The 21,732-nt window shown below is 43.7% G+C and overlaps 2 protein-coding genes across 10 annotated transcripts in view; one reads left to right on the top strand and one right to left on the bottom strand.

The window, feature by feature from the left end:
- The window catches only part of LOC133385750 (uncharacterized), a 69,645-nt gene that overhangs the window by 27,034 nt on the left and 20,879 nt on the right, over positions 1–21,732 (top strand). The gene's annotated exons all lie outside the window — the stretch shown is intronic.
- The window catches only part of ENOX1 (ecto-NOX disulfide-thiol exchanger 1), a 611,398-nt gene that overhangs the window by 568,912 nt on the left and 20,754 nt on the right, over positions 1–21,732 (bottom strand). The window lies entirely within an intron of this gene.

Raw genomic sequence — 21,732 nt, 5'->3', positions numbered from 1 at the left:
CATTTGAGGATCTTCTCTAGTTGTCTCATAGCTGCCCTCCCCAGTCTTAGCCTTCTCCTGATTTCTTGACTATTGTCTCCATGTTGGTTAATGACTGTGCCAAGGTATTGATAATCCTTGACGTGCAATGTCCTCGTTATCAACTTTAAAGTTACATAAATCTTCTGTTGTCATTACTTTAGTCTTTTTGATGTTCAGCTGCAGTCCTGCTTTTGTACTTTCCTCCTTAACTTTCATCAGCATTCATTTCAAATCATTACTGGTTTCTGCTAGTAGTATGGTATCGTCTGCATATCTTAAATTATTAATATTTCTCCCTCCAATTTTCACACCTCCTTCATCTTGGTCCAATCCCACTTTCCGTATGATATGTTATGTGTATGGATTAAACAAACAGGGTGATAAAATACACCCCTGTCTCACACTCTTTCCAATGGGGAACCAATCGGTTTCTTCATATTCTGTCTTTACAGTAGCCTCTTGTCCAGTGATTAGGTCATGCATCAGGACAATCAGATGTTGTGGCACCCCCATATCTTTTAACGCATTCCATAGTTTTTCATGATCTACACAGTCAAAGGCTTTGCTGTAATCTATAAAACACAGGGTGATTTTCTTCTGAAATTCTTTGCTCCGTTCAATTATCCAACATTTGCGACATGATCTCTGGTGCCTCTTCCCTTTCTAAATCCAGCTTGGACTTCTGGCATTTCTCACCCCATATATGGTAGGAGCCTTTGCTGTTGAATCTTGAGCATTACTTTACTTGCATCGGATATTAATAATAAATAATAATAATAAATTTAATTTATGCGTCGCCTATCTGACCAATAGCCACTCTAGGCGACTTACATGTGAAAAATTAAAACACAATACAATAATACAAAATACAAAATAGAACAGTGCGACAACAAAAGCAATAATAATACAGGGCATGAGGCATTTAATCATAGCATTTAGCCCTCCCCAGAAATCCCGAAGGCCTGTTGAAAGAGCCAGGTCTTTAAGGCTTTTCGGAAGACATTTAGGGAAGAGGCGTGCCATAGATCTTGTGGGAGGGAGTTCCAGAAGGTGGGGGCCGCCACTGAGAAAGCCCTCTCTCTAGTTCCTGCCAATCTAGCTGTTTTTGTTGGCGGGATTGAGAGAAGGCCCTGTGTGGCTGATCGAGTCGGGCGGCATAATTGGTGGCGTTGAAGGCACTCCTTTAGATAAACTGGGCCAAAACCGTATAGGGATTTAAAGGTTAATACCAACACCTTGAATTGGGCCCGGAAAACAACAGGAAGCCAGTGTAGATCGAACAACACAGGTGTGATGTGATCCCGGCGGCGACTATTCGTAAGTAGTCTAGCCGCCGCGTTTTGTATAAGTTGTAGTTTCCGAACCGTTTTCAAGGGTAACCCCACGTACAGCGCATTACAGTAATCCAAATGAGAGGTGACCAGGGCATGTATTACCAGTGGGAGCTGATGAGCAGGAAGGTAGGGTTTCAGCCTTCGTATGAGGTGTAGTTGATACCAGGCTGCCCGGCTCACTGCCGAAATCTGAGCCTCCATGGACAGCCTGGAGTCAAGTACAACCCCAAGGCTGCGGACCTGGTCCTTCAGGGGAAGACTCACCCCGTTGAACTTCAGGTCAACATCTCCCAACCTTCTCTTGTCGCCCACAAGCAGCACCTCGGTCTTATCGGGGTTCAGCTTCAGCCTGTTCCTTCCCATCCATCCACTCACGGATTCCAGGCACTTGGACAAGGTCTCCACAGCCAACTCTGGTGAAGATTTAAACGAGAGATATTAAGGCAATAGTTCGATAATTACTGCATTCCGTGGGATCCCCTTTCTTTTGAAGTGGGATTGAATGCTTCCAGTCTGTGGGCCATTTTTTTGTTGTTGTTGTTGTTATGTGCCTCCAAGTCAACTGCGACTTATGGCGACCCCATGACTCAGCGACCTCCAAGAGCATCTGTCATGAACCACCCTGTTCAGATCTTGTAAGTTCAGGTCTGTGGCTTCCTTTATGGAATCAATCCATCCCTTGTTTGGCCTTCCTCTTTTTCTACTTCCTTCGTAGTTTTCCATATTTCTTGACAAACTTTTGTCAAGATTTGGACAGATTCAGTGTCAGTAGCTTGTAGCAACTCTGTTGGTATGCCATCTGTTCCTGGTGATTTGTTTCTTCCAAGTATTTTAAGAGCAGCTTTCACCTCACATTCTAAAATTTCTGGTTCTTCATCATATGGCTCCTCTGTGAATGAATCTGTCATCCTTGCATCTCTTTTATAGGGTTCTTCAGTGTATTGCTTCCATCTTCCTTTTATTTCATCTCGGTCAGTCAGTGTGTTCCCCTGTTGATTATTCAACATTCCTACTCGTGGTTTAAATTTCCCTTTCATTTCTCTAATCTTTTGGAATAGGGCATTTCTTCTTCCCTTTTTGTTGTCCTCTTCTATTTCTATACAATAACTATTGTAATAGTTCTCTTTCTCTCTACGTTCGTAGTAGCTGTATAGTTGCATTTAGGATTTTGACCGTCTTTCTATCTCCTTTTGGTTTTGCTTTCCTTCTCTCTTTAACCATTTTAAGAGTTTCTTCAGTCATCCATTGAGGTCTTTCTCTCTTTTTAACTAGAGGTATTGTCTTTTTGCATTCTTCCCTGATAATGTCTCTGACTTCAATCCATAGTTCTTCTGGTTCTCTGCCAACTAAGTTTAAAGCCTCAAATCTGTTTTATTTATTTATTTTATTTATTAAACTTATATACCGCCCCATAGCCGAAGCTCTCTGGGCGGTTCACAAGACCAACATCAAAAATACAATAAACACATATTAACAATTTAAAACACATTAAAAGTTTAAAAAAATTTAAAAAGGTAAAACAGTTCCAACACATGCGAAAAACATATTAAAATGCCTGGGCGAAGAGGAAAGTTTTAACCTGGTGCCAGAAAGATAGAAGTGTTGGCGCCAGGCGTATCTCCTCAGGGAGATTGTTCCATAAATCGGGGGCCACCACTGAAAAAGCCCTTTTTCTTGTTGCCACCCTCCGAGCTTCCCTATAAGTAGGCACTCGGAGGAGGGTCTTTGATGTTGAGCGTAGTGTATGGGTAGTCATATCGGGGGAGGCATTCCATCAGATATTGTGGTCCTGTGCTGTGTAAGGCTTTGTAGGTTAAAACCAGCACTTTGAACCGGGCCCGGAAACATATAGGCAGCCAATGCAAGCGGACCAGAACCGGTGTTATATGTTCGGACCGTCTGGTCCCCGTTAACAATCTGGCCGCTGCATTCTGCAGAAGCTGCAGTTTCTGAACCGTCTTCAAAGGCAGCCCCACGTAGAGCGCATTGCAGTAATCTAGTTTAGAGGTTACCAGAGCATGAACTACTGAAGCGAGGTTCTCTCTGTCCAGATAGGGGCGTAGCTGAGCCACCAGCCGAAGTTGGTAAAAAGCACTCCGTGCCACCGAGGCTACCTGAGCCTCAAGTGATAGGGATGGTTCTAAAAGGACTCCCAAGCTACGGACCTGCTCTTTCAGGGGGAGTGCAACCCCATCCAGAACACGTCGAACATCCACCACCCAGTCAGGAGAACCACCCACCAGCAGCATCTCAGTCTTGTCTGGATTAAGCCTCAGTTTGTTAGCTCTCATCCAGTCCAGTGTTGCAGCCAGGCATCGGTTCAGCATGTCGACAGACTCACCTGAAAAAGATGAAAAGGAGAAATAGAGCTGCGTGTCATCAGCATACTGATGGCAACGCACTCCAAAGCTCCTGATGACCGCACCCAGCGGCTTCATATAGATATTAAAAAGCATGGGGGACAGAACTGACCGCTGCGGAACTCCATACTGGAGGTCCCAGGGTGCCGAGCAATGCTCCCCAAGCACTACTCTCTGGAGACGGCCCGCCAAGTAGGAGCGGAACCACTGCCAAGCAGTACCACCTACTCCTAGATCAGTGAGTCATCCCAGAAGGATACCATGGTCGATGGTATCAAAAGCCACTGAGAGGTCAATGAGAATCAGCAGGGTCACACTCCCCCTGTCTGTCTCCCGACAAAGGTCATCGTATAGGGCGACCAAGGCTGTCTCCGTGCCAAAACCGGGTCTAAAGCCCGACTGAAATGGATCCAGATAATCAGTTTCATCCAAGAGTGTCTGGAGCTGGCTGGCAACCACTCGTTCCAGGACCCTGCCCAGGAATGGGACATTAGCTACCGGCCTATAATTGTTCAAATTTTCCGGATCCAGGGACGGTTTCTTCAGAAGTGGTCTTACTGCCACCTCTTTCAGGTGGCCAAGGACCACTCCCTCTCGCAGTGAGGCATTAATCACTTCCCTGGCCCAGCCAGCTGTTCCGGTCCTGCTAGCTTTTATTAGCCAAGAAGGGCAAGGATCCAACCTAGAAGTGGTTGCACGCACCAGTCCAAGCACCTTGTCAACGTCCTCAAGCTGTACCAACTGAAACTCATCCAGGAAATCGGGACAAGACTGTGCTCTGGACAACTCATTCGATTCAACTGCTATAACATTGGAGTCCAAGTCCTGGCGGATGCAAGAGATTTTATCCTGGAAGTGCCTAGCAAATTCATTACAGCGCGCCTCAGATGACTCCACCGTGTCCGTAGGGCCAGAATGCAGTAGTCCTCGGACAATTTTAAAAAGCTCAGCTGGGCGGCAGATCGATGATTTAATGGTGGCAGCAAAGTGTTGCTTTTTTGCTGCCCTCACTGCCCCTAAATACAACTTAGTATAGGCACTTACCAGTGCATGATTGCATCCATCAGGAGTCCGCCTCCATCTGCACTCAAGCCGTCTCCTAGACTGTTTCATCGCTCTCAGCTCCGGAGTATACCATGGAGCTGCATGAGCTCTACACCGGAGAGGGCGCGCAGGAGCGATCATGTCAACTGCCTGGGTCATTTCTGCATTCCACAGTTCCACCAGTTCCTTACTTGATCTTTATATTCTTCTGGGACGTTATTTAAATTGTGTTTTGGCATTATGATTGCTTTGTTGTTGTTTTTTAGCTTTACTCTGATTTTTGATACAACTAGTTCATGATCTGTACTGCAATCTGCTCCTGGTCTTGTTTTCGCAGATCTCCATCTTCTGCTACCAATTATATAATTAATTTGATTCCTATATTGACCATTTGGTGATGTCCAGGTGTACAGTCTTCTTTTCGGTTGCTCGAAAAATGTGTCCACAAGAAATAAATTATTGGCTTCACAGAATTCAATCAGTCTTTCTCCTGCTTCATTCCTGTCTCCTAAGCCCCATTTCCCCACAATTCCTAGTTCTTCTCTGTTTCCTACTTTTGCATTCCAATCCCCCGTGATTATCAGAACCTCTTGTTTTGGTGTGTGATCAATTTCCTCCTGTACTTCTGCGTAACATCTCTCCAATTCCTCTTCTTCTGCTTTTGCCGTTGAAGCATAGACTTGGATGATGGTTAGGTTAATAGGTTTCCCGTTTAATCTCACTGATATCACTCGCTCAGACCTTGCATTGTAGCTCCTAATTGCTTTTGCTACATCCCTTCCCACTATTAAGGCAACCCCATATCTTCTTAATTTCTCATTTCCTGTATAAAATATTTTGTAGTTGCCTGATAGAAAATGTCCCATTCCCGTCCATTTTAATTCACTCACGCCAAGTATTGTAATGTTGATATGTTCCATTTCTTGCTTGACAATTTCTATTTTTCCCTGGTTCATGCTTCTCACATTCCATATTCCTATTGTGTGCGTCGTGCAACTCCGGGTTCTCCTTTCACATCTGTGCGCATCAGCCTCTGGGCTCCTTTTGGCTTTGACCCTTAGTCACAGCGCTACTTGTACTTGTCCTTTGTTCTTCTCCAGTAGCTCGGTGAGTGCCTTCTGACCTGGGGTCTCATCTTCCAGCACGATCTCATGTTGCATTTTGGATAGTCTGTTCATAGAGTTTTCATGGTAAGAGATATTCAGAGGTGATTTACCATTGCCTTCCTCTGAGTTTGGATGCATCTTAGTCTGGTGTCTCAGCTTTGACCATTCCGCCTAGGGTGCCCCTGCTAGGAATCTAGCCTCTTGGTCTCAACTTCTGACAGCATTGTTATCTGCTTCTTCAACACTCCAAACCCCCTCATCACATTAATATGTGCATCCTAGAGGGAGTCCCACGCCTCTAAGAAAGTACATTTGTCAGGAATTTCTTGTTTGCTCAGTGCTCTTCCTCTCCCTTCCGTTCTGATACAATTGCTCTGTGCTAAGGATGAGCTGGTTGCCTTGAGTAGCACCACCTTGCTCTCCCACCTCCCACTGTCAGCCAAGAAGCAAAAGGTCATTTGGAGAGACCAATGGCTACAGCCATGGGACTTGCTAGTAGCTACACTGCTGGGCTGGGGGCACTCTACCACCTCAGATTGACCTCTGGGTCTACATTGATGTGCAAGACTACTGACACAAAGAAAGTAGGAAAAGCATCTTTACATAAAGACCTGCCCTGGATCCCTCTAGAAAAACAGGCAGCCTCTGACTTACCTGCCGCTGCTTTTTCCAGTCTAGCTCAGGGCACATCTATTTTCGCTGGATGTGCCCTGAGCCAGGATGGAAAAAGCAGCAACAGGTAAATCAGAGACTGCTCAGTACTCCATCCTGAGCCTATGGACCCAATTCCTCCAAGGTCCAGAGTCCTACTTACCACATCCTTGATAAGGAGGGCTTATCTCCTTAAATGGGTCCTTGGTGGCTATATTCTACACTACAAGATAAGAAGGGAGTGAGAGGAGGGATCTTCACTGCATATCCTGGGCAGCTGGGGAGGGATCTGTCCTCGATATAACAAAGAGATAGAATACAGAGTCAGAAAAGTCCTAGTGCATCACAGACCAGGCTTCTGGTATATAAGCGTAATTAAATAAAATAAATAAAAAATTCTGACAGAGCCCACACTGATATGCACATTCTGAAGACATTCTGCCAGTGTCACCCAAAGGCCTCTTTTTCCTATGAAAACCAGAAGAATAGCTATTTATTATTATTATTAATTATTATTATTATTATTATTTATACCCCGCCCTTTTTCCAAACTGGAACTCAAGGCGGCTTCCAGATAAAAATAAGTACATATCATTAAGAACCTATAAACATATAAAACATATAAACATATAAAATCAGCATTAAAACAGGATTAAACTATTAAGATGTTAAAACCAATTAGTTATACACTTAAAATACTGCAACCCAGTTTAGGAGCATACAAGTAAAACAATAACATACAGCATCCTCTTCAGTCACTACCCTTAAAGCCTTCAATTCCAAAGGCCTGCCGGAAGAAAAAAGTGTTTAGCTGTTGACGGAAGGACTGCACAGAGGAGCGAGCGAGCGAGCTTTGAGAACACAGTGGGTACAGTACTTATCAGCAGGATTTTCGAAGAAACTTTTGTCTCCCTTTTGCCACCTCTCCACCTGCTCCTTCTTCTCTGACCACTCTGCCATGTGTAACATGCAGTGAGGATGAAATGAAAATAATGCAAAGTACCTTCAGCAATAGCTGGTGGGAAAAAGCAGGCTGCATCCTTTCCTTTGGGCTGATAGGAACAAAATGGGAAGCAAAGGGTGCAGTGATAGATGACACCTAGTGAAATGACACCACACACTGTAAAAAAGCACACCCACACAATGTGCTTTGGTGCATCCACAGTGGGGTACCATGCAATTCTATATTGGAATTTCTTCCCTTGTTGGATTATCCACAGATTGGGAAAATCCGAATTTAGGGGCCAGGGAGTGTAGGCTGCCACATGGGTGAGGATGTTATGTGGATATCACAAAAAAAGAGATGCAAGCAGCTTCAGGTCCACATTAAACTCCAGTGTGGAAGAGCCCTTCCAGAAACCCACAACCCAGGTTTTACCTCATATTATTTTTATTGCCGGGAAAGTATTGATAGAAAAATATGCTAAGTATCAACAAGTCTGATCTCACGGAAGATGAATGCCATTTTACTGACACCTATTCCACAAAATTCCAATGTCTACTCACATAGCACTGACTTCTGAGAACCTCTGCAAGAAATAACCACCAGGGAGGTTAGGAGAGTTAATTGCAGCTAACGCAAGATAGCATGCTTTATTTCATTACAACAAAGAGATCTCTCTATACTTGAAAATAGCAGTAGTTACACTGTAACTCAAGCTAATGAGAGTGCTGTATAACTGAATAGTAATGGAACACAGAGGTACATTAGCTGTATGACGTTCCCACTGTCTGAATGTACAGGTTTGTTGGCAGCTGGCCTTTCTTCAGTGAAGAGGCTCCCAACCCAAGGATGCAAACTTCATGGTAACAGACAAGCAGAGATTCCGGGCAAGGAGCCTGCAATCATAGGTGTATTGTTCAGAAGAACGAGGGCTTACTGAGTGACATTCTCATGGTGGATTGAGAAATGCAAATTATAGCTCCAAACTGATCATATTTATATCCTGGCACTGAGCCATTGCTTGACTGGCATCAAAACTTTGCTCTGTGTTGCACGTGTCAACAAGAGTTATGGCCTCACAGGCGTTTCTTTCTGCTTAGACAGATAAATGTGCCTCCTCCCCAGGAGAACAGGGTTCATTACAGCAAGCCACTCATCAAAGAGACAGTGGTTAACAGTCACATGTGCCACACATTATTAACTAAAAGTCTGGGGTGTTCATAATGACACAGAGTTAATTGAAAAGTGCCATCTCTGAATGACATTTAGAGTGGTCTTTCAGTGTTGCAAATTTTGCGGAGTTATTTTGCTAAACCATTTCTATTATTTTATCTATGGTGTGTAATTAATATAGAAAAATGATGTTAAACCTAGTCTACTCTACACACACACTGTACCCCTACTGAAGCTGAATCCTGACAAGATGGAGGCACCATGGGTTGGTGGTTCCCAGATCCAAGAAGTTGGTGTATTATTTTTACTGGATGGGGTTACACTCCCCTTGAAGGAGCAGGCACCCAACTTCATGGTGCTTTTTGATTCAGTGGTTTCACTTGAGGTACAATTAGCCTCAGAACACTTTTTACCAGCTTTGGTTGATTTGTCAGCTGAGGTCTTTCATGAATAGGGATAGCCTGAGCCCAGTGACCCATGCTCTCCAGTGATCCAGTGCAACCTCTAGGTTGGATTACTGTAATATTTTGTACATGAGGGTGCACTTTAAAAATAATTCAGAAGCTTCAGCTAGTACGGAATTCTGGCTGGTTTACCTAGAGCCAGGTTACACCAGTTCTAGAGGAACCACATGGGTTCCCTATTTGCTACCGTGCCCAGTTGTCCATGACCAGCTTGTAGAGAAGCTGGAACCAGAGTAAGAGCTGCAGCTAGATGAGGGGCTGAGCCAGAAAGAACTGGAGATTAACTGGCTGAAAAGGGGGCTGTTAACCCACCAGAGATCCAGAGGAGACTGAGAGCCACTGCTAGCTCCCCTGTTGGGTCACTGGTTGCAGATGAGTCTTCTTTCTCCACCCAAGTAGATCTCTGACAAGACAGCCATCTGGTAACCAAAGAGGCACTCTTGCCATGACTGTAGACTTACCCCCAGGCCCACTGTTGTCTTTGGTCCCTGAGGCCTGGGGGAGGAGCAATGGGTTGGGAATCAGCGATCAAAGCCCAGGCAAAGCAGTGCTGAGATGGGATTTTTCAGGCCGGCAAGTGTGAGAAAAATCTGTATAAATTAGTTGCTATTAAGAATTCTACACCTTCATATGCATTAAGGGCCCTTCCAGACTGGTATTTTATTGTGGGTGTATTCTGCAACATGCTCTTGACACGATAATAGTGCACTAGTGGTGGATTTCTTCTGCTTTATTAGCGTTCTGCACTACTTCCCCAATGCTACATTATTGCTGTGTGGAGGGGCTATACCACAACAAAAACAGAACAAAAATAAATCAAAAGATTTGTAGCAGAAAAAGTTACAGAATTTTAGCAGGGAGTTACAGGATATACATTGATAAGAAATGAAACCATGTGACTGCCCCAAAACTTTTGCAGGTTCATACAGAATTGGAAGCAGTACTACATATGACTATTCAGATAGCATCATAAGCCCATATCTTCATCTATGTGCAATAAAAAGAATGTCTGGAGGGACCCAAAGTCTAATTTCAACATCTTTTTTAGCAATCTCTCTTACTCCTTCAGGAGCATGAACTAAGGCATGTGTTTACGGACAGATGTCTCACTAAATAGTACTTAGATCCAGAAGAGGTGTGTATCTCATCTGCTCTTTTTGAGCTATTATCAGTCTCAGAACCATGTCATACATTAAGAGTCTTCATGTAAGAAAATGCATGGTCACTTGATTTGTGCGAAGGAAAACTATATTTTATACATGACCTGACATTGCACATGCTTTTTTGTATACAAAAAGATTCCAGTATAGGAAGTTAACATAAGAAACAACTGTTAATCTTTATCCTTTTGTACTGGATCCCTCTTTTGCTGCAAGAAAGAAAATCCAATAATTTCAATCAATTGATGAGGCCATTACAGCAGTGTGTGACTCATTATGTCCTTGGTTTCATCATTACTCAGCATCCCTATGCACAAAGAACACGGTAGGAACTGTAAAAGAGCGATACCATTAAGACAAGCAGAATTGTCCAGTAGCAGATTTCATACAGTCTATTTTGTCCTTCATTCAGTTCTCTATTTGTGTAGAATGGCACTGGAATTCTCCTTGTTATCTGTCATAGGAAGACTGTTTTTTGGAGATCTAATACTCGGGACTAGCATCAGGACCACCATCAGGCACTCTGAGACTGACTAGCTCCCACTGCCACTGCAGTCTCGACTTCTTTCTCTTTCTCTCTCTCTTCTCTCTGGGCAGCAGGTGCAGATTGGGCTCCCTGGGAGAGCTGGGCAACCTCTGGCCAGCCCCTGGTCAGCACCATCCCATCACCTCCAGGTGCTTCTTCACATCCACAACCCAAAGGGAGAGAGCAGGCAAAGGAGGGGCAAGCAGCTGCTACTCCCTTTCATCACTGCACACTTGCTGCCCTCCGTTTCTCATTTTCCCATCTTAAAATCAGTTCTCCACATTTTCACAGCAATTTGCGATTTTTAAAAAAATCCTGATGAAAATCCTCCAGCATTTTAGTGCAAATTTCTCCTAACAAACACATTTTTGTAGGCAGTTTTCACTAATGCACACATTTTTGCAAATAATTTATTGTTATAATGCGTTTTATGTTATTTTCACTCATATATTCATATTTATGCACACTTTCCCCTACCATATGCATTTTTGCAAACATTGGTTGGTTGGTGAACTGCATTGCAAAATTCAAACAAGTGCGAATTTTGAAGGATGGCTGCGATTCGGTTCTCATACTGTTTTGGAAAATGCAAATTTGATAGATTCGGCTTCAAATGCAAACTGAATAAAATTTCTCATCCATCCCTATTGGCAGCAAAGAGTAGCAGTCATTGCTGCATGCCTCTCTGCAGCAGTTGGGACGCAGGAAGTACGGGGGAACAGTGATCTCGCATAGGGCATGTACAAGCTGACCCTACTAATGCTTCTCCATGGAGTACATGAAAAAAGCTCAGACCAGTGCAATCTATCTCACCATTATATAGTATAATTTTAATAATTTTGTACAGAACCAGTTCCCCCCAGATCCACCTCCCTCATTCCCTCCTCCTACACCCAGTACTCTTTTCCAGAGCATCGAGCCCCAGCCTCTCAAAGAAAACATTAACAGGTGTCTTCCCTCCATATATAAACCACCCTATCATAGGGAACTCACTACTTTTGGAACTGTGTTGGAATTTTAAGTGAACAAGAATCAAAATTTGTGTCCAGTGCTGGGCTGCACAGTGAATATAGAGCACGTAGAATAATTATGGATTAACAGTCCTACTCTTGAGATGGGATAACTGAGCAGTAGGAAAACACTGACACTGCAGCCCTCCAAAGTGGCAGTCCTAATTCTGGGGACACTGGCCCAGAGTGCAATCATCAGCCTAATGCAAGCTCACAATAACCTGCAAATCTTTATGCCACTCTTCCCATCCCATCTCTCCCCACCTCCAAATTTCTAAGGCAACATCCACACCATGCATTTATTCCACTTTAAACAGTCATGGCTTCCTCCAAAGAATCCTGAGAAATGTAGTTTGTGATGGGTGCTGAGAGCTGCCCCCAGTTTGCCTCATAGAGCTACAATTCCCAGAGTTCTCTGGGAAGAGGGACTAACTGATAAAACACTTGGGGAATTATAGCTCTGTGAGGAGAATAGGAGTCTCCTAACAACTCTCAGCACCTTCACAATCTACCCTTTCCAGAATTCTCTAGGGTAATCTGTGACTGATTAAAGTGGAATAAATGTATGGTCTGAATGTGGTCTGAATCCCTTTTAGTCTGGCTCCCAGCCCAGGTTTGCCACTGAAACTGTCCTAGTTGTTCTGATTGATAACCTACACATAGGCGACCCTACCATTTAGGTCAGATAGGAAACTGCCTAGGGGTCTGATGCTTCTAGGGGGCCCTGCAGGGAAACAAACATGAAGATACAGGAGGCTGACAAATGGGTGGGGTGAGGGAGATAAGTTGGCTGGCTGGCAGGTAGGCCAGCAGACAAGCGAGCAAGCAAGGGGGGAAGGGAGGCTGGATGACGATGGACAACAAAGGCACTGATGCTGTTTCAGCAGAGGCTAAGGAGGAGGGATGGGCAGGAGAGCAGGACAGTTGGTGAGGAGCTTCCCAGGCCTGTCCTGACTGTTCCCGTGTACTTCACCTTGGCCTCCCCTCCTCTGCTCCTGCCCTCATTCATTTATCCATTCATTCATTCATTCATTCATTCATTCATTAGATTTATATCCCGCCCTTTCTCCCAGTAGGACCCCAGGGCTGCAAGAAAAGAACTTGCAAGAGAAGGTCTGGAGGGGGGAAAAGAAGGGTCCATGGCGGGCAAAGCAAGGCAGGCCAGCAAGTGGACGAGGGAGGTTGCCCATCCAGCAGGCAAGCGGGAAGATGGGGGGAGACTGGTGGAGAGATGCTCTTGGGGAGAGAGAGGAAAAGGGAGAGAAGGATATGTGGGCTATGGGGGGAAATCTGCTCTTGAGTAGAGGGAGGAAGAGACAGAAAGATGAGGGAGAGCTGTTCTTGGGGGGGAGTGAAAGGGAGAGAAGGATATGTGGGGTGTAGGGGAGAGACAGAAAGGGAAAGAATAATATGTGGGGGTGGAGCTGTTCTTGGGTGGAGATAGAAAGGGAGAGAAGGATATGAGTGAGGAGAAGAAATGCTGTTGGGTGCACAAACGAGAAGTGGAGGGGCAATCACACAAAGTTGAAAAGATTAGCTCAGGGAAGGCTTTGCAAGTCTTCCAATGATGTTGGGATTTTGTCAGGTGGGCAGGGCAAGACCTAGAGTACCTGGAGAGGAAGGGACAGGGCTCTTTTGAGGTTACATAAGGCATCGGGAACCCATTCTCCTTTGTTTCTGAAGTCAGTATAGCATCAGGTAGTCTTCAGGCATAGCAGGAGGGCTGGGGTTTGTACTCTCAACACGGCAAAAAAAATTACTCATTGCTGGCGAACTCATGAAAACATTTGTGGACCCTTTAGTTTCAGAACTATTTATTTTCTCCATATGTGTATTTGATCCACCAACACATATTCATACTATTAACATATATTTAATCAAGTGACAGTTCTAGTTATAGTTAAAACTAATCTATAAATCCAGTCTGGCAAGAACATAAAGGTACACTATTATGCATGCCTGCTCAGGGGCAAGCCCCACTAAAAAGGGGGGGTAATTTCTGAGCAAAAGCGTGTAGGAAAAATTATCCCCATATTATAGAAATATCTTGTAGGGAAAATAGTCCTGTCTAGGGATTAGCAGGTGCTACTTCCAAATACAATAGCCATCGCTCATTTGAATGTGCTATGCTAAGGCAGCAATCATGTGCCACACATACTAGAGAGGCCATACTTTTAAAAGCAACAGGAATTGCTACTGAGTAATTGTACCAATAAATTAAGTAAATTGTTGGGATCAAGGGGCCTCATATATGACTTTTGCCTAGGGCAGCCTTTCCCAACTAGTGGGCCACCAGGTGTTGTTGGACCACAACTCCCATCAGCCTCAGCCAGCATTGCCAATGGTCAGGAAATATGGGAATTGTGCTCCAACAACATCTGGTGGCCCACTAGTTGGGAAAGGCTGGCCTAGGGCCTCACTAACTTCAGAGCTACCTCTGAACCTACACAAGGAGAAGGTGGGGACAGCAACACCATCCTAATTCTCCTACATCTCTCAGTGGCCTTTGATGCCACCAGCCAAGGTATTTTTCTGGGCTAGCTGTCCAGAAAGAAAACTGTGCTCACTCTCTCTCCTTCAGCGGTTCAGAAGGTGGTACTACAGGATAACAGATTTTCCACCCACCCACCCTGCATGCTGTTTAACATTTACTGAAACAAGGCATCTGCGGAACTGAGGAGAAGTGTCAACAGTACATCGACAGCATCTGGCTCAATTGTTTTCCTTTTCATGAACTACAAATGAAGCACAAAAAATGCAGACAACGTATTTCTAGTGTAGGGATGGAAGGATTCGCCAGTTTTGGTTCTTTCAGCTTCTCATGTTTCTTAAATTAAGTTCTGCAGCAACTTAATGGAGATTCTTCAGTATTTAGTGTAACTTTCCCCTGTAAACACATTTTTGTTGGCCACGTTGACTAATGTACCCTTTTTTGGCAAGCATTCTTTCCTAATATAGGGCACTTTTGTATGTTGTTTTCACTAATATTTTCATCTTTTATACACAACTTTACCCAACATATGCATTTTTATAAACAATGTTTACTTGGGGAACTGCGTCACAAAATGTGAATAAGTGCAAATGTCACAGGATAGCTGTGGTTTGGTTCTCACATTATTTCAAAAAGTGTAAATTTGATAGATTCAGCTTTAAACATGAACTGAATCAATTGCTCCCCATCCCTACTCTAGGGTCAAACAGACTGAGCAAGGGTTAACAACTGAGGCTCAGTTATGACAAGACAGAGGAGCAAGTGGAAGATGGTTCCATCTGATGGAGGATGTGGTGACTTCAACTTGTTCTAAATGTGGCTGCTTCTCCCTAAAGGAGCAAGTTAACAGTTTGACAATGCTTAAGTGGCATCTGTTGCATTAAGTGTCTGATTCACCAGCTGGAAAAGTATAAAAGCGAGATATAATAATGGCTTTAAATAAATAAATAAAACAGTCTTGATGTTAAGAAGGGGTTATAAAACTGCTGACAGTGCACTCCTGTAACATCAACAGTGTACAGGGAGCTTCCCCTTAGGCGCTGTGTGGGGTTCTCAAACTTTAAAAGATGCATGCCTGCATCTGTTTCCATCTATCTGCCTGGACTGAAAAGTACAAGTAGGAAAACAAGGGAAACAACCAGAGGTTGCAATCATCCACTTTCGGGAGGTTATCTACAGAGAATCCAGCATCAACGTCTATACGATCAAAGACTCCTCTAAAGAAACACATAGTGGAGCAGCAATGAGTGCTGAAATGGAGATCTGCCCCAGAGGCTTTTGTGTCATCATATGGGAAGGCCCAAGGCTCATTGGCTCATTGTCTTAGGCTAAGTCGCCATTCAGCAAGCCTTCAGGAAGCAGCTTATCTCCAAGATTAATGCAAAATGCTTCCTGAAGGCTTGCTCAAGTGGCGACTTAGCCTAAGACAATGCAGCACTCCTAAGAGTTACCATATGTAACTCTTCCAAGCCAAGATGCTCAATAGCATAGGCCATTCCTCCATCACACAGAAGACTGAAGGGCAACTGGCCAGCTCAGAAGTAACCATGTGTTGTGCTCAGCTCTTGAGAAGCAGCAGGGCTGAAGCTCAACAGCATACCTGGGAATTTCATGTTACTTCAAGATGGATTACCACGGACAGACACAGGTGCCTCTACCTCTGGGGCAGCTTTTCCCTTCAGTGGTGGCATGTCAACCCCCTTAGCAGTGACACCTCATACGCAACTCTTGGCTCAAGCAGCAAGTAAAGTTCTGTCTCTGAATTGATAGATGCTGGGGGGAAGGAATTGGGTAGAAGCGGAGATCACCAGTTGGCCATTCTTACTGCAAAAGCCTAACTACATGCTATATGAGGAGACAAATTAAGTCTCTCAGCAGTTGGATGGATGGATGGACGGACGGATGGACGGACTGAGAAAACCAGCAACAGAAGTCTGATCTGGTTTGTTTTCTTAAGAAAAACGAAGAAAGGAGCACTTAACCCTATAGGTTGTTTTTCTGATCAAAATCATCCAAGGGGGCATCCCTTTCCTTCCACTAATCCTCTAGTCAAATTGATGGCCTCCTGCACCTACTTTTATCTGGAACAAAAATAAACCGCCAGGAGATTGACATGTATGTACTATGTAACACCCACTTTGGCCTTCAATATACAAAAACACTATGAGTGCATTTACAGGAACCAAACATGGAACTTAATTTTAAATAGCAGCTTTCTGGTTGCTGTGGCAGATGTAGGTGCAGGATCTAGACATGTAAATAGAAAAAAATGAACATCATCTGCTGGCTAAGAATTTAATGGCCTGACAATTAAGGGTGAAAGAAAACAGACTGCTCTCTGGAAAAAGCTTGGTTAGTTTAGCAATCCAACAGAAATCTGCATTTGCAAAGCTCTAGCAACAGTCCTGACTGAAAGCGCCACATAGAATCATTACACCACCCATCACTCTCAAGTAGACTATATTGTATTTTCTTGTACCCTTCAGTAAAAGCATAAAGGTCTTTATGGAGGCAAATGTATAGGTCTGGTCAGTGCCTAGATGACCATCTGGGAACTATATTTATGTCACCTTGGGTTCCACGACAAAAGAAAGGTGAAAGGTCATGTAGGCTTCTCTAGAATAATTCAGGGCAAAGATTCTAAGATATTACACTAGATGCAATGTGAAGTTATACATTATTACCACAGTTTTAAAGATCAGAAATCTATTTTCGAAACACCTAGTAGAAGGGAACTAAGGAAGACAGTCAGCAAGCAATCTGTCATGTAAAGTAGGATAGCATGGAAACCTCTGAAAGCACCACCAAAGAGGACGTCTTGCTATCGAATGGTCAAAGAGATGCCTGAAGTCAACAAGGCACTGCTGAAAATAGCTGTCAACACCAAGTCAAGAGAAGCCCAAAATGGAAGGAAGGAAGGAGAGAGACTGGGTGATCTGACTAGACCATCTGACCCACTTCCACTCTTGGAGAGGATATCTCATCTTCCACATCTGCCCAAATAGCCTATGTCCTACCAAAGAAAAGCTCTGCTGGATCAGACCATCTAGTCCAGCAAGCAGCCAACTCACAGCGGTCAACCAGATCCCTACGGGAAGCCCACAAGCAGGACATGAGTGCAGTAACACTCTTGTCCACTTGTACTCCCCAGGAAGTGGTCTTCAGAGGCATGCCACCTCTGATCATGGAGGTAGTACACCACTGTCATGACTAATAGCCAGTGATCATAGAATCATAGAGTTGGAAGGGGCCTTGTAGGCCATCGAGTCCAACCCCCTGCTCACAGCAGGAAATCCATAGCTAGAGCATCTCCCGCAGATAGCTGTTCAGCCTCTGCTTGAAGACATCCAGCGAAGGGGAACCCACCACCTCCCTAGGCAGTCGGTTCCATTGCCGAACTGCCCTTACTGTCAAGAAGTTCCTTCTAATGTCCAATCTGAATCTACGCTCCTGCAACTTAAAACCATTAGACCTAGTCCTACCCTCTGGGGCAGCAGAGAACAAATCTGTACCCTCCTCTATGTGACAGCCCTTCAGGTACTTAAAGAGTGCAATCATGTCGCCCCTCAGCCTTCTCTTCACGAGACTGAACATGCCAAGTTCCTTCAACCTTTTCTCATAAGACTTGTTCTCCATACCGGCTATCATCCTTGTTGCCCTCTTCTGAACCCGCTCTAACTTGTCTATATCTTTCTTAAAATGAGGCGCCCAGAACTGAACGTAGTATTCCAGATGAGGCCTGACTAATGCAGAATATAGTGGGATTATTACTTCCCTCGACCTAGAAACTATAGCTCTGTTTATGCAGCCCAAAACGGCGTTTGCCTTTTTTGCCGCAGCATCACACTGCTGGGTCACGTTCAACTTGCGATCCACTACAATTAGCCTTCTCCTCCATAAATCTTTCACAAGACATAGCTTCATCCCAGTAAATCACCTGGAAGAAATTCATAGCTATCACAGAATAAGCAACGGCCTGTGATGAGAGCAACGGCCTGTGATGAGAGCAACGGCCTGTGATGAGAGCAACGGCCTGTGATGAGAGCATGTACCTGATGGAAGTGGGTGCCTAGAGTTCTCTAAGGCATTGGGTTCTCCTTGCCACATTTAGAAAAAGACAATTCAATAAGCCCTTGCTTAGTTAGGGGTGGCATTTGCCCTATATCCCAGTCACCTGACTGTCTCTCCAGCAACTGACTGACCCGTTTATCTTGTGCTGCCCATGTTCTTGCTATGATATTTACAGAATTTCAAATTCTAAGAAAATTAAAATGTCACCTCATTTTGCCATTGTACGTTTTATTGTTTTTTAAGCAATGAGACCGATAAAGATAAAATCAGAACATGCGTTATGTAAATTTGCCCTCAGATTCCTCATTTCTGATGAGAGATGTTGGGTTTCCTTGGCACACTGCATATGTGTACTATGATCTCTAACACACAAATCTATGGCCTGTCCAAGTTTGCAACATTTAATCCATGATAAATTAGTTTTATACCAGTGTAGTTGCCTCCTATCCTTACGTTAGGTTAAAAGTAGTTTGCAGTTACTCTCCAGAACATTTTCATGCAATTCAAGTTTCTCCATTCATTTTCTTAGCTGTAGTCTTGCATGTACCTATGAAGCAGTCAGCAATATCGAACAAAAGGTTAAAAATGATGAGTGCAGGAACCATCAGGGTATAGAATGACTGGTAACTGAAGTCAGTAATCTCCCCCACTTCTGCCACCACAAACACACACCTTATATCCAAGAAAAAACAGAAGTGTTGATTTCTGTCAAACAATTATTCTCCAAAATAACATCAGCAAAATAATCAACTTCCCTATTTATTTATTTTTTAAAGTTTGAGGTTCAGTGCTAGTGGATGGTCTCTGGCATCTATACATCCCAGGTTTGTCAAACCAATTCATTTCCAGAAGAAACCAGTTTGGCATTTCTGCTCTTCTGTTACTTATTGCAATTGGTACCTACAGCTTCTTTAGGTCTCATTATCTTTCAGGGTACATCTGATCCAACACTTGTCACCTTTCCTTTCACCTGTGTCTCTCACACTGACCTTTGTGCATTTCCTACACATACATGCTTCCTTCTCTTAGAATTGCAAGCTTGAATTTCTTACCTCCACCATTTCTTTTCCTCTTAATATTCTGAAATTGTGCAATTACATTCCTAATATATTTGATACCGCTTGTTAAAAACGGGGGGGGGGGGGGGGGTCAGAAGTGAAAACATTGAGATGGGTTTGTGAAGTAACCAAACTCAGCTAAGAGTAAGTGGCAGAAGTAATCAGCAAGGGGTCTATTATGAGATGCCAAGGATGCATTGGAACAAACACATTTGTTTATTTTATGTAGAAAAGGGCTCCAGTGATGAACGAAAGTAGGCAGGGCAATGGTAATAATTTACAGGCCAGTCACACAAATGTTTATGCCTTTTCCCACTTTGTTTTTCATGTGACCTCAGGGCATGGTCTGAATGTACATGAGGCCACCACCTTGCTGAGGCTAAGCCTGTGTTTGGTCAGTGTCTGGATGGAAGGTTGCCTGGGTACCACATGCATACTCCCTGGAGTTCCATGAAAGGCAGGACATAAATATAAGAAAATCAGGGTAAATATTATGTTGGGCATATGGAGGAAGTGGGAGCAGGATGCATCCAACTGACTTATCTCTACTGAAACCTATGCATGTCCCATGGTATACGGATAGGGCTCTCCACCCACAATCAGAAAACCTGCAAAAGCTCAAAGTAATGTGTGAAAACAGCTTGTATGCAAAATTTTGCAGGAAAGAAAAACAGAGAAACAACAAACCCTTGGATAAGGTATGAATTCCACTCTCTCCCTAAATAGTCCATTGTGTAAAACACTGGATGAATCTCAGGTTTTTACAACTGTACCCTATCAGGTGTCTTGGATACATACTGTAACTCTGCCTGTCTTCCACATAAATGATATATACTATCATAAGGAGATTCTACCGCAAAACTGTGGGGTGATGCAGGCTGGAAGTATTTACGCATTAAATGTTAATTGTTCAGAAGCATGCACTTAGTTTTGGTGCACTTGTAGATTCTTTCACCATCCAGAAATGAAGGACAGAGACCTACCTATGTTTAGCCCCACCCTTTCTAGAAATTGCCAAGCAGCTTGCTTCCAGGTTCCTTTCCGCTATTCCCACACAAGAGCACTTTCCTGCACCTGACCATCTGCCTCTCAGCCCTGGCATTCAGCCCTTCCTCCCCTAAACAGAGGAAAGCATGAGACTGGCATCTCCTTTCTTTGCTGACTGGGTTTCATGGTTGCTTTTGACACACTTACTATCTTACCAGAAACAGAGTTAAGTGTGGAAATCATGACAGCTGCTCCTGAGAGACAATGGAGAAATCCAGAAGTTTATTGTTGCAGTGATTTAGCAGCAGCATGTTCACCTCCCCCCATCCCCCAAAACAAATAGAAGTAAAGACAAACGTTTGTGTTCTTTAAAACACAGGCCTTTCTGCTTGGAAAAATATGTGGGTTTATCTGTATTTTATTTTTTTGTAGGAGGGGGGTAAAATCCATCTGCAAATGTAGTCCAGTATCCCCACACTGCAAGTCAGTGGTGATGGGTCAAGCGACAGTGGCTTCTGCTCATAATCACACTTTAGCCGGGAACTAGGCTTATAGATGCTTCCAGTGCCTATCTAATTTCTTCTTGTTATGTGCCTTCAAGTCGATTACGACTTATAGCGACCCATGAATCAGCAACCTCCAAGAGCATCTGTCATGAACCACCCTGTTCAGATCTTATAAGTTCAGGTCTGTGGCTTCCTTTACGGAATCAATCCATCTCTTGTTTGGCCTTCCTCTTTTTCTACTCCCTTCTGTTTTTCCCAGCATTATTGTCTTTTCTAGTGAATCACGTCTTCTCATTATGGGTCCAAAGCAGGATAACCCCAGTTTCATCATTTTAGCTTCTAGTGACAGTTCTGGTTTAATTTGATCTGACACCTAATTATTTCTCTTTTTCGCAGTCCATGGTATACGCAAAGCTCTCCTCTAACACCACATTTCAAATGAGCTGATTTTTCTTTTATCCGCTTTTTTCACTGTCCAACTTTCACATCCATACATCGAGACCGGGAATACCTTCGTCTGAATGATCCTGACTTTAGTGTTCAATTATACATCTTTGCATTTGAGGACAATTTCTACTTCTCTCATAGCTGCCCTCCCCAGTCCTAGCCTTCTTTTGATTTCTTGACTATTGTCTCCATTTTGGTTAATGACTGTGCCAAGCTATTGATAATCCTTGACAAGTTCTATGACCTCATTGTCAACTGTAAAGTTACACAAACCTTCTGTTGTCATTATTTTAGTCTTCCTGATGTTCAGCTGTAGTCCTGCTTTTGTGCTTTCCTCTTTAACTTTCAACAACATTCATTTCAAATCATTACTAGTTCTG

This window comes from Rhineura floridana, chromosome 5 (assembly GCF_030035675.1).
Source record: "Rhineura floridana isolate rRhiFlo1 chromosome 5, rRhiFlo1.hap2, whole genome shotgun sequence".
NCBI classification, from domain to species: Eukaryota; Metazoa; Chordata; class Lepidosauria; order Squamata; family Rhineuridae; genus Rhineura; species Rhineura floridana.
The sequence above is the reverse complement of the archived record's forward strand: the minus strand, read 5'-3'. Positions and strand labels throughout refer to the sequence as shown.